Source organism: Arachis ipaensis, chromosome B5 (assembly GCF_059453495.1).
Source record: "Arachis ipaensis isolate K30076 ecotype BB chromosome B5, ASM5945349v1, whole genome shotgun sequence".
NCBI classification, from domain to species: Eukaryota; Viridiplantae; Streptophyta; class Magnoliopsida; order Fabales; family Fabaceae; genus Arachis; species Arachis ipaensis.
In genome coordinates this window covers 80,262,742-80,277,602 of record NC_142440.1, presented here as the reverse complement: position 1 = coordinate 80,277,602, position 14,861 = coordinate 80,262,742, and the positions used below count along the sequence as shown (strand labels likewise).

The window sequence follows — 14,861 nt, the reverse complement described above, 5'->3', positions numbered from 1 at the left end:
ACATCAAGAACACATTTTTGAAAAATTTTTAATGCAAAGAAAACATGCAAGACACCAAACTTAGAATTCTTTAATGCTTAGACACTAGGAATTCAAGAATGCATATGAGAAACAAGAAAAGACACAAAACATGCAAATGCAAAGATCAAATAAGAAGACTTACCAAGAACAACTTGAAGATCATAAAGAACACTATGAATGCATGATTTTTTTTTCGAAAAATGCAAGATGCACATGCAATTGACACCAAACTTATAACATGACACATGACTCAAACAAGAAACACAAAAAATATTTTTGATTTTTATGATTTTCTAATTTTTTTGGATTTTTATTTTATATTTTTCGAAAATTATTTAGAAAAGAGAAAAATAAGGATTCAAAATTTTTAATATGAATTCCAGGAATCTTATGCTCTAAAGCTCCAATCAAAGGGTCAGGCATGGCTTAATAGCCAGCCAAGCTTTAGTATGTAACTCAGACATGACACGTCTAACATGCCCTACAGTTGTATTAGACATGGCTTTACAGCCAGCCATGCTTCATGAAACACTAGAATTCATTCTTTAAAAATTCTGAAGAAAATTACATTTTTGAAAACACATTTTTTTTTTCGAAAACAAAGGGAAAATTTTTGAAAGATTTTTTTGAAAAATTTTTGAAAAGAAAACAAAAAGAAAATTACCTAATCTGAGCAACAAGATGAACCGTCAGTTGTCCAAACTCAAACAATCCCCGGCAACGGCGCCAAAAACTTGGTGCGCAGAAATTGTGATTACACTTTAATTATGTAAAATTCATCGCTCTTTCTTTCCCTGGTAATGGCGCCAAAAAAAACATGATGCCAATACCATGGTTCACAACTTCGCACAACTAACCAGCAAGTGCACTGGGTCGTCCAAGTAATACCTTACGTGAGTAAGGGTCGAATCCCACGGAGATTGTTGGTATGAAGCAAGCTATGGTCACCTTATAAATCTCAGTCAGGAAGATATAAAATAGTAACGGGGTTTTCGATATTAATTAATAAAATAGGCATAGAAATACTTATGTAAATCACTGGTGAGAATTTCAGATAAGCGAATATAGATGCTTTCGTTCCTCTGAACCTCTGCTTTCCTGCTATCTTCATCCAATCAGTCTTACTCCTTTCCATGGCTAGCTTTATGTGATACATCACCATTGTCAATGGCTACTTTCGGTCTTCTCTCGGGAAAATGATCCAAATGCCCTGTCACGGCACAGCTAATCGTCTGGAGGCATCACCCTTGTCAATGGCTTCATCTTATCCTCTCAGTGAAAATGGTCAACGCACCCTGTCACGGCACGGCTATTCATCTGTCGGTTCTCGATCATGCTGGAATAGGATTTACTATCCTTTTGCGTCTGTCACTACGCCCGGCAATCGCGAGTTTGGAGCTTGTCACAGTCATTCAGTCATTGAATCCTACTCGGAATACCACAGACAAGGTTTAGACCTTCCGGATTCTCTTGAATGCTGCCATCATTCTAGCTTATGCCACGAAGATTCTGATTAAGAGATCTAAGATATACTCATTCAATTCTAATGTAGAACGGAAGTGGTTGTCAGGCACGCGTTCATAGGGAATGATGATGATTGTCACGTTCATCACATTCAGGTTGAAGTGCGAATGAATATCTTAGAAGAAAAATAAGATGAATTGAATAGAAAACAGTAGTACTTTGCATTAATCTTTGAGGAACAGCAGAGCTCCACACCTTAATCTATGGAGTGTAGAAACTCTACCGTTAAAAATACATAAGTGAAAGGTCCAGGCATGGCCGAATGGCCAGCCCCTCTGATCTAAGAACCAGGCGTCCAAAGATATCAAATACAATAGTGAAATGTCCTATTTATAATAAACTAGCTACTAGGGTTTACAAAAGTAAGTAATTGATGCATAAATCCACTTCCAGGGCCCACTTGGTGTGTGCTTGGGCTGAGCTTGAGTGTTGCACGTGTAGAGGTCCTTCTTGGAGTTGAACGCCAATTTTTGTGCCAGTTTAGGCGTTCAACTCTGGTTTTGGATCCTTTTCTGGCGCTGGACGCCAGATTTGGGCAGAGAGCTGGCGTTGAACGCCAGTTTGCGTCGTCTAAACTTGGCCAAAGTATAGACTATTATATATTGCTGGAAAGCCCTGGATGCTACTTTCCAACGCAATTGGAAGTGCGCCATTTCAAGTTCTGTAGCTCTAGAAAATCCATTTTGAGTGCAGGGAGGTCAGAATCCAACAGCATCAGCAGTCCTTCTTCAACCTTTGAATCTGATTTTTGCTCAAGTCCCTCAATTTCAGGCAGAAAATACCTGAAATCACAGAAAAACACACAAATTCATAGTAAAGTCCAGAAATGTGAATTTAACATAAAAACTAATGAAAACATCCCTAAAAGTAACTAGATTATACTAAAAACATACTAAAAACAATGCCAAAAAGCGTATAACTTATCAGCTCATCACAACACCAAACTTAAATTGTTGCATGTCCCCAAGCAACTGAAAATCAAATAGGATAAAAAGAAGAGAATATACTATAAATTCCAAACTATCAATGAAACATAGCTCCAATCAGATGAGCGAGACTTATAGCTTTTTGCCTCTTGAATAATTTTGGCATCTCACTCTATCCATTGAGGTTCAGAATGATTGGCTTCTATAGGAACTCAGAGTTCAGATAGTGTTATTGATTCTCCTAGTTCAGTATGATGATTCTTGAACACAGCTTCTTTATGAGTCTCAGCCGTGGCCCTAAGCACCTTGTTTTCCAGTATTACCACCGGATACATAAATGCCACAGACACATAACTGGGTGAACCTTTTCAGATTGTGACTCAGCTTTGCTAAAGTCCCCAATTAGAGGTGTCCAGGGTTCTTAAGCACACTCTTTTTTTTTTTTTTGTTTTGGACCTTGACTTTAACCGCTCAGTCTCAAGTTTTCACTTGACACCTACACGCCACAAGCACATGGTTAGGGACAGCTTTGTTTAGCCGCTTAGACCAGGATTTTATTCTTTTAGGCCCTCCTATCCACTGATGCTCAAAGCCTTGGGATCCTTTTTATTTGCCCTTGCCTTTTGATTTTAAGGGGTATTGGCTTTTTGCTCTTGCCTCTTGGTTTTAAGAGCTTTGGCTTTTTCTGCTTGCTTTTTCTTTTTCTTTCTATTTTTTTTTTCGCCCATTTTTTTTTCTGCAAGCTTTGTTCTTTGCTGCTTTTTCTTGCTTCAAGAATCATTTTTATGATTTTTCAGATTATCAAATAACATGTCTCTTAGTCATCATTCTTTCAAAAGCCAACATATTTAACATTCTTAAACAACAACTTCAAAAGACATATGCACTGTTCAAGCATTCATTCAGAAAACAAGAAGCATTGTCACCACATCAATATAATTAAACTAAGTTCAAGGATAAATTTGAAACTCATGTACTTCTTGTTCTTTTGAATTAAAACATTTTTCATTTAAGAGAGGTGATGGATTCATAGGACATTCATAACTTTAAGACAGAGTTACTAACTACTAATGATCATGTAATGAAGACACAAACATAGATAAGCACTTAACATAGAAAACGAAAAACAGAAGAAATAAGAGCAAGGAATGAATCCACCTTAGTGATGGTGGCGTTTCCTTCTTGAGGAACCAATGATGTCCTTGAGCTCTTCTATGTCTCTTCCTTGTCTTTGTTGCTCCTCCCTCATTGCTTTTTGATCTTCTCTTATTTCATGAAGGATGATGGAGTGCTTTTGATGTTCCACCCTTAGTTGCTTCCAATAATTGTGTGGAAGAAAATGTATCCCCTGAGGTATCTCAGGGATCTCTTGATTTGCAGTCAAATGTTCTACCACTGAGCTATAGACCCTTGATGGAAGCTTTTGTCTTCCCTTTCCTCTTTCTAGAGGTTTCTCTGGCCTTAGGTGCCATCAATGGTTATGGAAAAACAAAAAGCTTATGCTTTTACCACACCAAACTTAGAATGTTGCTCGCCCTCGAGCAAAAGAAGAAAGAATAGAAGAAGAAGAATATATGGAGGAGATGGAGGGATGTGTGTATTCGGCCATATGGGTGGGATTGGGTGGGAAAGAGATGTTGAATTTTGAAGGTAGGTAGGTGTATAGATGTGAGTGGTAAATGGAAAACAGAAGGGATGATCATGAATGGAAAGAGAGATGATGAGGTAGGTGGGGATCCTGTGGGATCCACAGATCCTGAGGTGATCCTGTGGGGTCCACAGATCCTGAGGTGATCCTGTGGGGTCCACAGATCCTGAGGTGATCCTGTGGGGTCCACAGATCCTGAGGTGTCAAGGCATTTACATCCCTGCACCAATTTAGGCATGTAAAATGCCCTTACACACAACTCTGGGCGTTCAGCGCCAGGTTGGTGCCCATTTTGGGCATTCAACGCCCATTTGTTGCCATTTCTGGCGTTGAACGCCAGAACCATGCTTGTTCTGGGCGTTCAGCGCCAGGATGCTGCCCATTTTGGGCGTTCAGCGCCAGAACCATGCTCTGTTCTGGCGTTGAACGCCAGGCAGGTGCTTCCTCCAGGGTGTGATTTTACTTCAGCTGTTTTTGATTCCGTTTCCAATTTTTATATTTATTTTGTTACTCCACATGATCATGAACCTAAGAAAACATGAGAAACAAAAATATAGTTAGATAAATAAACATTGGATTGCCTCCCAATAAGCACTTCTTTAATGTCAATAGCTTGACAGTGGGCTCTCATGGAGCCTCACAGATGTTCAGAGCATTGTTGAGACTCTCCAACACCAAACTTAGAGTTTGGATATGGGATTTCAACACCAAACTTAGAGTTTGGTTGTGGCCTCCCAACACCAAACTTAGAGTTTGACTGTGGGGGCTTTGTTTGACTCTACTATGAGAGAAGCTTTTTATGCTTCCTCTCCATGGATGCAGAGAGAGATCCTTGAGTTGTAAACACAAGGTTGTCCTCATTTATTTGAAGGATCAATTCTCCTCTGTCCACATCAATCACAGCTCTTGCTGTGGCTAGGAAAGGTCTTCCTAGGATGATGGATTCATCCTCTTCCTTTCCAGTATCCAAGACTATGAAATCAGCAGGGATGTAAAGGCCTTCAACCTTTACTAACACGTCCTCTACTTGTCCATAAGCCTGTTTTCTTGAATTATCTGCCATCCCTAATGAGATTCTAGCAGCTTGCACCCCATAGATTCCCAGTTTCTCTATTACAGAGAGGGGCATGAGGTTTATTCCTGAACCAAGGTCAGACAGAGCCTTAAAGATCATGGTGCCTATGGTACAAGGTATTATGAACTTTCCAGGATCCTGTCTCTTCTGAGGCAATGTCAGTTGATCCAGATCACTTAGTTCATTGATGAACAAGGGAGGTTCATCTTCCCAAGTTTCAATACCAAATAATTTTGCATTCCGCTTCATGATTGCACCAAGAAATTTGGCAGTTTGCTCTTTAGTAACATCCTCATTCTCTTCAGAAGAGGAATACTCATCAGAGCTCATGAATGGCATAAGGAGGTTCAATGGAATCTCTATGGTCTCTAGATGAGCCTCAGAGTCCTTTGGTTCCTCAGAGGGAAGCTCCTTATTGACCGCTGGATGTCCCAGGAGGTCTTCCTCCTTGGGATTCACGTCCTCTCCTTCCCTTACAGGTTCGGCCATGGTGCTTATGTTAATGACCTTGCACTCTCCTTTTGGATTCTCTTCTGTATTGCTTGGGAGAGTACTAGGAGGGATTTCAGTGATCCTTTTACTCAGCTGGCCCACTTGTGCTTCCAAATTTCTAATGGAAGACCTTGTTTCATTCGTGAAACTTACAGTGGCCTTAGATAGATCAGAGACTAAGTTTGCTAAGCTAGATGGATTCTGCTTAGAATTCTCTGTCTGTTGCTGAGTGGATGATGGAAAAGGCTTGCTATTGCTAAACCTGTTTCTTCCACCATTATTAAAGCCTTGTTGAGGCTTTTGATCCTTTCATGAGAAATTTGGATGATTTCTCCATGATGAGTTATAGGTGTTTCCATAAGGTTCACCTAAGTAATTCACCTCTGCTATTGCAAGGTTCTCAGGATCATAAGCTTCTTCTTCATAAGAAGCCTCTTGAGTACTGTTGGATGCAGCTTGCACTCCATTCAGACTCTGAGAAATCATATTGACTTACTGAGTCAATATTTTATTCTGAGCCAATATGGCATTCAGAGTATCAACTTTAAGAACTCCCTTCTTCATAGGCGTTCCATTATTCACAGGATTCCTTTCAGAAGTGTACATGAACTGGTTATTTGCAACCATGTCAATGAGTTCTTGAGCTTCTGCAGGCGTTTTCTTTAGGTGAATGGATCCACCTGCAAAAGTATCCAATGACATCTTTGATAGCTCAGATAAGCCATCATAGAATATATCCAGGATGGTCCATTCTGAAAGCATGTCAGAAGGACACTTTTTGGTCAATTGTTTGTATCTTTCCCAAGCTTCATAGAGGGATTCACCATCTTTTTGTTTGAAGGTTTGAACATCCACTCTAAGCTTGCTCAGCTTTTGAGGAGGAAAGAACTTGGCTAAGAAAGCCGTGACCAACTTATCCCAAGAGTTCAGGCTATCTTTAGGTTGAGAGTCCAACCATATTCTAGCTCTGTCTCTTACAGCAAATGGGAAAAGCATGAGCCTGTAGACTTCAGGATCTACTTCATTAGTCTTAACAGTATCACAGATCTGCAAGAATTCAGTTAAGAACTGAAAAGGATCTTCAGATGGAAGTCCATGAAACTTGCACTTCTGCTGCATCAGAGAAACTAATTGAGGTTTTAGCTCAAAGTTGTTTGCTCCAATGGCAGGAATGGAGATGCTTCTTCCATGTAAATTGGAATTAGGTGCAGTAAAGTCACCAAGCATTCTCCTTGCATTATTATTATTTTCAGCTGCCATCTTCTTTTCTTGTTTGATAATTTCTGACAGGTGCTTGCTGGTTTGTTGTAATTCAGCTTCTCTTAGTTTCCTCTTCAGAGTCCTTTTAGGTTCTGGATCTGCTTCAACAAGAATATTCTTTGTCCTTGCTCCTGCTCATATGACAAAGAAGAGGGCACAGAATAATAATAATAGAGATCCTCTTTTTTTTTATGTGAGTGAGGGAGAGATGTTAGTAGATGAATAAACAAATAGAAGGAGATGAGAGAGAAGAGAATTTTCGAAAATTATTTTTGAAAAAAGAGTTAGTGATTTTTGAAAATAGTTTTTGAAAAGGGTTAGTAATTTTCGAAAATTAAAATAAAAAATTAAAATAATTGATTAATTAAAAAGAATTTTTGAAAAAGAAGGAGATATTTTCGAAAATTAGAGAGAGAGAGTTAGTTAGGTAGTTTTGAAAAAGATAAGAAACAAATAAAAAGTTAGTTAGTTAGTTGAAACAAATTTTAAAAATCAATTTTGAAAAGATAAGAAGATAAGAAGTTAGAAAGGATATTTTAAAATCAAATTTTGAAAAAGATAAGATAAGGAGATATTTTTGAAAATATATGATAGAAATTAGTTTTTTTTTTTTTTGAAAAAGATTCGATTTTTAAAATCACAATTAATGACTTGATTCACAAGAAATCACAAGATATGATTCTAGAACTTAAAGTTTGAATCTTTCTTAACAAGCAAGTAACAAACTTGAAATTTTTGAATCAAAACATTAATTGGTGATGTTATTTTCGAAAATAACTAAGAAAAATGAAAAAGATTTGATTTTTGAAAAAGATTTTGAAAAAGATAAGATTTTTAAATTGAAAATTTGATTTGACTCATAAAAACAACTAGATTTTAAAAATTTTTGAAAAAGTCAAATCTAATTTTCGAAATTTATGAGAAGAAAGAGGGAAGGATATTTTTTTGATTTTTGAATTTTTATGACGAGAGAGAAAAACAAGAAAAATGATGCAATGCATGAAAGTTATGGATCAAAACAATGAATGCATGCAAGAATGCTATGAATGTCAAGATGAACACCAAGAACACTATGAAGATCATGATGAACATCAAGAACACATTTTTGAAAAATTTTTAATGCAAAGAAAACATGCAAGACACCAAACTTAGAATTCTTTAATTCTTAGACACTAGGAATTCAAGAATGCATATGAAAAACAAGAAAAGACACAAAACATGCAAATATAAAGATCAAATAAGAAGACTTACCAAGAACAACTTGAAGATCATAAAGAACACTATGAATGCATGATTTTTTTTTTCGAAAAATGCAAGATGCACATGCAATTGACACCAAACTTATAACATGACACATGACTCAAACAAGAAACACAAAAAATATTTTTGATTTTTATGATTTTCTAATTTTTTTGGATTTTTATTTTATATTTTTCGAAAATTATTTAGAAAAGAGAAAAATAAGGATTCAAAATTTTTAATATGAATTCCAGGAATCTTATGCTCTAAAGCTCCAATCAAAGGGTCAGGCATGGCTTAATAGCCAGCCAAGCTTTAGTATGTAACTCAGACATGACACGTCTAACATGCCCTACAGTCGTATTAGACATGGCTTTATAGCCAGCCATGCTTCATGAAACACTAGAATTCATTCTTTAAAAATTCTGAAGAAAATTACATTGTTGAAAACACATTTTTTTTTTCGAAAACAAAGGGAAAATTTTTGAAAGATTTTTTTGAAAAATTTTTGAAAAGAAAACAAAAAGAAAATTACCTAATCTGAGCAACAAGATGAACCGTCAGTTGTCCAAACTCAAACAATCCCCGGCAACGGCGCCAAAAACTTGGTGCGCAGAAATTGTGATTACACTTTAATTATGTAAAATTCATCGCTCTTTCTTTCCCTGGTAATGGCGCCAAAAAAAACATGATGCCAATACCATGGGTCACAACTTCGCACAACTAACCAGCAAGTGCACTGGGTCGTCCAAGTAATACCTTACGTGAGTAAGGGTCGAATCCCACGGAGATTGTTGGTATGAAGCAAGCTATGGTCACCTTGTAAATCTCAGTCAGGAAGATATAAAATAGTAACGGGGTTTTCGATATTAATTAATAAAATAGGCATAGAAATACTTATGTAAATCACTGGTGAGAATTTCAGATAAGCGAATATAGATGCTTTCGTTCCTCTGAACCTCTGCTTTCCTGCTATCTTCATCCAATCAGTCTTACTCCTTTCCATGGCTAGCTTTATGTGATACATCACCATTGTCAATGGCTACTTTCGGTCTTCTCTCGGGAAAATGATCCAAATGCCCTGTCACGGCACAGCTAATCGTCTGGAGGCATCACCCTTGTCAATGGCTTCATCTTATCCTCTCAGTGAAAATGGTCAACGCACCCTGTCACGGCACGGCTATTCATCTGTCGGTTCTCGATCATGCTGGAATAGGATTTACTATCCTTTTGCGTCTGTCACTACGCCCGGCAATCGCGAGTTTGGAGCTTGTCACAGTCATTCAGTCATTGAATCCTACTCGGAATACCACAGACAAGGTTTAGACCTTCCGGATTCTCTTGAATGCTGCCATCATTCTAGCTTATGCCACGAAGATTCTGATTAAGAGATCTAAGATATACTCATTCAATTCTAATGTAGAACGGAAGTGGTTGTCAGGCACGCGTTCATAGGGAATGATGATGATTGTCACGTTCATCACATTCAGGTTGAAGTGCGAATGAATATCTTAGAAGAAAAATAAGATGAATTGAATAGAAAACAGTAGTACTTTGCATTAATCTTTGAGGAACAGCAGAGCTCCACACCTTAATCTATGGAGTGTAGAAACTCTACCGTTAAAAATACATAAGTGAAAGGTCCAGGCATGGCCGAATGGCCAGCCCCTCTGATCTAAGAACCAGGCGTCCAAAGATATCAAATACAATAGTGAAATGTCCTATTTATAATAAACTAGCTACTAGGGTTTACAAAAGTAAGTAATTGATGCATAAATCCACTTCCAGGGCCCACTTGGTGTGTGCTTGGGCTGAGCTTGAGTGTTGCACGTGTAGAGGTCCTTCTTGGAGTTGAACGCCAATTTTTGTGCCAGTTTAGGCGTTCAACTCTGGTTTTGGATCCTTTTCTGGCGCTGGACGCCAGATTTGGGCAGAGAGCTGGCGTTGAACGCCAGTTTGCGTCGTCTAAACTTGGCCAAAGTATAGACTATTATATATTGCTGGAAAGCCCTGGATGCTACATTCCAACGCAATTGGAAGTGCGCCATTTCAAGTTCTGTAGCTCTAGAAAATCCATTTTGAGTGCAGGGAGGTCAGAATCCAACAGCATCAGCAGTCCTTCTTCAACCTTTGAATCTGATTTTTGCTCAAGTCCCTCAATTTCAGGCAGAAAATACCTGAAATCACAGAAAAACACACAAATTCATAGTAAAGTCCAGAAATGTGAATTTAACATAAAAACTAATGAAAACATCCCTAAAAGTAACTAGATTATACTAAAAACAATGCCAAAAAGCGTATAACTTATCAGCTCATCACAACACCAAACTTAAATTGTTGCATGTCCCCAAGCAACTGAAAATCAAATAGGATAAAAAGAAGAGAATATACTATAAATTCCAAACTATCAATGAAACATAGCTCCAATCAGATGAGCGAGACTTATAGCTTTTTGCCTCTTGAATAATTTTGGCATCTCACTCTATCCATTGAGGTTCAGAATGATTGGCTTCTATAGGAACTCAGAGTTCAGATAGTGTTATTGATTCTCCTAGTTCAGTATGATGATTCTTGAACACAGCTTCTTTATGAGTCTCAGCCGTGGCCCTAAGCACCTTGTTTTCCAGTATTACCACCGGATACATAAATGCCACAGACACATAACTGGGTGAACCTTTTCAGATTGTGACTCAGCTTTGCTAAAGTCCCCAATTAGAGGTGTCCAGGGTTCTTAAGCACACTCTTTTTTTTTTTTTGTTTTGGACCTTGACTTTAACCGCTCAGTCTCAAGTTTTCACTTGACACCTACACGCCACAAGCACATGGTTAGGGACAGCTTTGTTTAGCCGCTTAGACCAGGATTTTATTCTTTTAGGCCCTCCTATCCACTGATGCTCAAAGCCTTGGGATCCTTTTTATTTGCCCTTGCCTTTTGGTTTTAAGGGGTATTGGCTTTTTGCTCTTGCCTCTTGGTTTTAAGAGCTTTGGCTTTTTCTGCTTGCTTTTTCTTTTTCTTTCTATTTTTTTTTTCGCCCATTTTTTTTTCTGCAAGCTTTGTTCTTTGCTGCTTTTTCTTGCTTCAAGAATCATTTTTATGATTTTTCAGATTATCAAATAACATGTCTCTTAGTCATCATTCTTTCAAAAGCCAACATATTTAACATTCTTAAACAACAACTTCAAAAGACATATGCACTGTTCAAGCATTCATTCAGAAAACAAGAAGCATTGTCACCACATCAATATAATTAAACTAAGTTCAAGGATAAATTCGAAACTCATGTACTTCTTGTTCTTTTGAATTAAAACATTTTTCATTTAAGAGAGGTGATGGATTCATAGGACATTCATAACTTTAAGACAGAGTTACTAACTACTAATGATCATGTAATGAAGACACAAACATAGATAAGCACTTAACATAGAAAACGAAAAACAGAAGAAATAAGAGCAAGGAATGAATCCACCTTAGTGATGGTGGCGTTTCCTTCTTGAGGAACCAATGATGTCCTTGAGCTCTTCTATGTCTCTTCCTTGTCTTTGTTGCTCCTCCCTCATTGCTTTTTGATCTTCTCTTATTTCATGAAGGATGATGGAGTGCTTTTGATGTTCCACCCTTAGTTGCTTCCAATAATTGTGTGGAAGAAAATGTATCCCCTGAGGTATCTCAGGGATCTCTTGATTTGCAGTCAAATGTTCTACCACTGAGCTATAGACCCTTGATGGAAGCTTTTGTCTTCCCTTTCCTCTTTCTAGAGGTTTCTCTGGCCTTAGGTGCCATCAATGGTTATGGAAAAACAAAAAGCTTATGCTTTTACCACACCAAACTTAGAATGTTGCTCGCCCTCGAGCAAAAGAAGAAAGAATAGAAGAAGAAGAATATATGGAGGAGATGGAGGGATGTGTGTATTCGGCCATATGGGTGGGATTGGGTGGGAAAGAGATGTTGAATTTTGAAGGTAGGTAGGTGTATAGATGTGAGTGGTAAATGGAAAACAGAAGGGATGATCATGAATGGAAAGAGAGATGATGAGGTAGGTGGGGATCCTGTGGGATCCACAGATCCTGAGGTGATCCTGTGGGGTCCACAGATCCTGAGGTGATCCTGTGGGGTCCACAGATCCTGAGGTGATCCTGTGGGGTCCACAGATCCTGAGGTGTCAAGGCATTTACATCCCTGCACCAATTTAGGCATGTAAAATGCCCTTACACACAACTCTGGGCGTTCAGCGCCAGGTTGGTGCCCATTTTGGGCATTCAACGCCCATTTGTTGCCATTTCTGGCGTTGAACGCCAGAACCATGCTTGTTCTGGGCGTTCAGCGCCAGGATGCTGCCCATTTTGGGCGTTCAGCGCCAGAACCATGCTCTGTTCTGGCGTTGAACGCCAGGCAGGTGCTTCCTCCAGGGTGTGATTTTACTTCAGCTGTTTTTGATTTCGTTTCCAATTTTTATATTTATTTTGTTACTCCACATGATCATGAACCTAAGAAAACATGAGAAACAAAAATATAGTTAGATAAATAAACATTGGATTGCCTCCCAATAAGCACTTCTTTAATGTCAATAGCTTGACAGTGGGCTCTCATGGAGCCTCACAGATGTTCAGAGCATTGTTGAGACTCTCCAACACCAAACTTAGAGTTTGGATATGGGATTTCAACACCAAACTTAGAGTTTGGTTGTGGCCTCCCAACACCAAACTTAGAGTTTGACTGTGGGGGCTTTGTTTGACTCTACTATGAGAGAAGCTTTTTATGCTTCCTCTCCATGGATGCAGAGAGAGATCCTTGAGTTGTAAACACAAGGTTGTCCTCATTTATTTGAAGGATCAATTCTCCTCTGTCCACATCAATCGCAGCTCTTGCTGTGGCTAGGAAAGGTCTTCCTAGGATGATGGATTCATCCTCTTCCTTTCCAGTATCCAAGACTATGAAATCAGCAGGGATGTAAAGGCCTTCAACCTTTACTAACACGTCCTCTACTTGTCCATAAGCCTGTTTTCTTGAATTATCTGCCATCCCTAATGAGATTCTAGCAGCTTGCACCCCATAGATTCCCAGTTTCTCTATTACAGAGAGGGGCATGAGGTTTATTCCTGAACCAAGGTCAGACAGAGCCTTAAAGATCATGGTGCCTATGGTACAAGGTATTATGAACTTTCCAGGATCCTGTCTCTTCTGAGGCAATGTCAGTTGATCCAGATCACTTAGTTCATTGATGAACAAGGGAGGTTCATCTTCCCAAGTTTCAATACCAAATAATTTTGCATTCCGCTTCATGATTGCACCAAGAAATTTGGCAGTTTGCTCTTTAGTAACATCCTCATTCTCTTCAGAAGAGGAATACTCATCAGAGCTCATGAATGGCATAAGGAGGTTCAATGGAATCTCTATGGTCTCTAGATGAGCCTCAGAGTCCTTTGGTTCCTCAGAGGGAAGCTCCTTATTGACCGCTGGATGTCCCAGGAGGTCTTCCTCCTTGGGATTCACGTCCTCTCCTTCCCTTACAGGTTCGGCCATGGTGCTTATGTTAATGACCTTGCACTCTCCTTTTGGATTCTCTTCTGTATTGCTTGGGAGAGTACTAGGAGGGATTTCAGTGATCCTTTTACTCAGCTGGCCCACTTGTGCTTCCAAATTTCTAATGGAAGACCTTGTTTCATTCGTGAAACTTACAGTGGCCTTAGATAGATCAGAGACTAAGTTTGCTAAGCTAGATGGATTCTGCTTAGAATTCTCTGTCTGTTGCTGAGTGGATGATGGAAAAGGCTTGCTATTGCTAAACCTGTTTCTTCCACCATTATTAAAGCCTTGTTGAGGCTTTTGATCCTTTCATGAGAAATTTGGATGATTTCTCCATGATGAGTTATAGGTGTTTCCATAAGGTTCACCTAAGTAATTCACCTCTGCTATTGCAAGGTTCTCAGGATCATAAGCTTCTTCTTCATAAGAAGCCTCTTGAGTACTGTTGGATGCAGCTTGCACTCCATTCAGACTCTGAGAAATCATATTGACTTACTGAGTCAATATTTTATTCTGAGCCAATATGGCATTCAGAGTATCAACTTTAAGAACTCCCTTCTTCATAGGCGTTCCATTATTCACAGGATTCCTTTCAGAAGTGTACATGAACTGGTTATTTGCAACCATGTCAATGAGTTCTTGAGCTTCTGCAGGCGTTTTCTTTAGGTGAATGGATCCACCTGCAAAAGTATCCAATGACATCTTTGATAGCTCAGATAAGCCATCATAGAATATATCCAGGATGGTCCATTCTGAAAGCATGTCAGAAGGACACTTTTTGGTCAATTGTTTGTATCTTTCCCAAGCTTCATAGAGGGATTCACCATCTTTTTGTTTGAAGGTTTGAACATCCACTCTAAGCTTGCTCAGCTTTTGAGGAGGAAAGAACTTGGCTAAGAAAGCCGTGACCAGCTTATCCCAAGAGTTCAGGCTATCTTTAGGTTGAGAGTCCAACCATATTTTAGCTCTGTCTCTTACAGCAAATGGGAAAAGCATGAGCCTGTAGACTTCAGGATCTACTCCATTAGTCTTAACAGTATCACAGATCTGCAAGAATTCAGTTAAGAACTGAAAAGGATCTTCAGATGGAAGTCCATGAAACTTGCACTTCTACTGCATCAGAAAAACTAATTGAGGTTTCAGCTCAAAGTT

General features: G+C 38.8%; 2 non-coding genes across 2 annotated transcripts; both read left to right on the top strand.

Moving 5' to 3' along the window:
- Nucleotides 1-6,442: 6,442 nt before the first annotated feature.
- On the top strand, nt 6,443-6,550 carry LOC148564741 (small nucleolar RNA R71). Its single transcript, XR_015883913.1, has one exon. It is a non-coding gene; the product is annotated as a small nucleolar RNA R71 (small nucleolar RNA).
- A 7,915-nt stretch (nt 6,551-14,465) lies between these two features.
- LOC148564740 (small nucleolar RNA R71) lies at nt 14,466-14,573 on the top strand. Its single transcript, XR_015883912.1, has one exon. It is a non-coding gene; the product is annotated as a small nucleolar RNA R71 (small nucleolar RNA).
- The last annotated feature ends 288 nt before the right edge of the window (nt 14,574-14,861 follow it).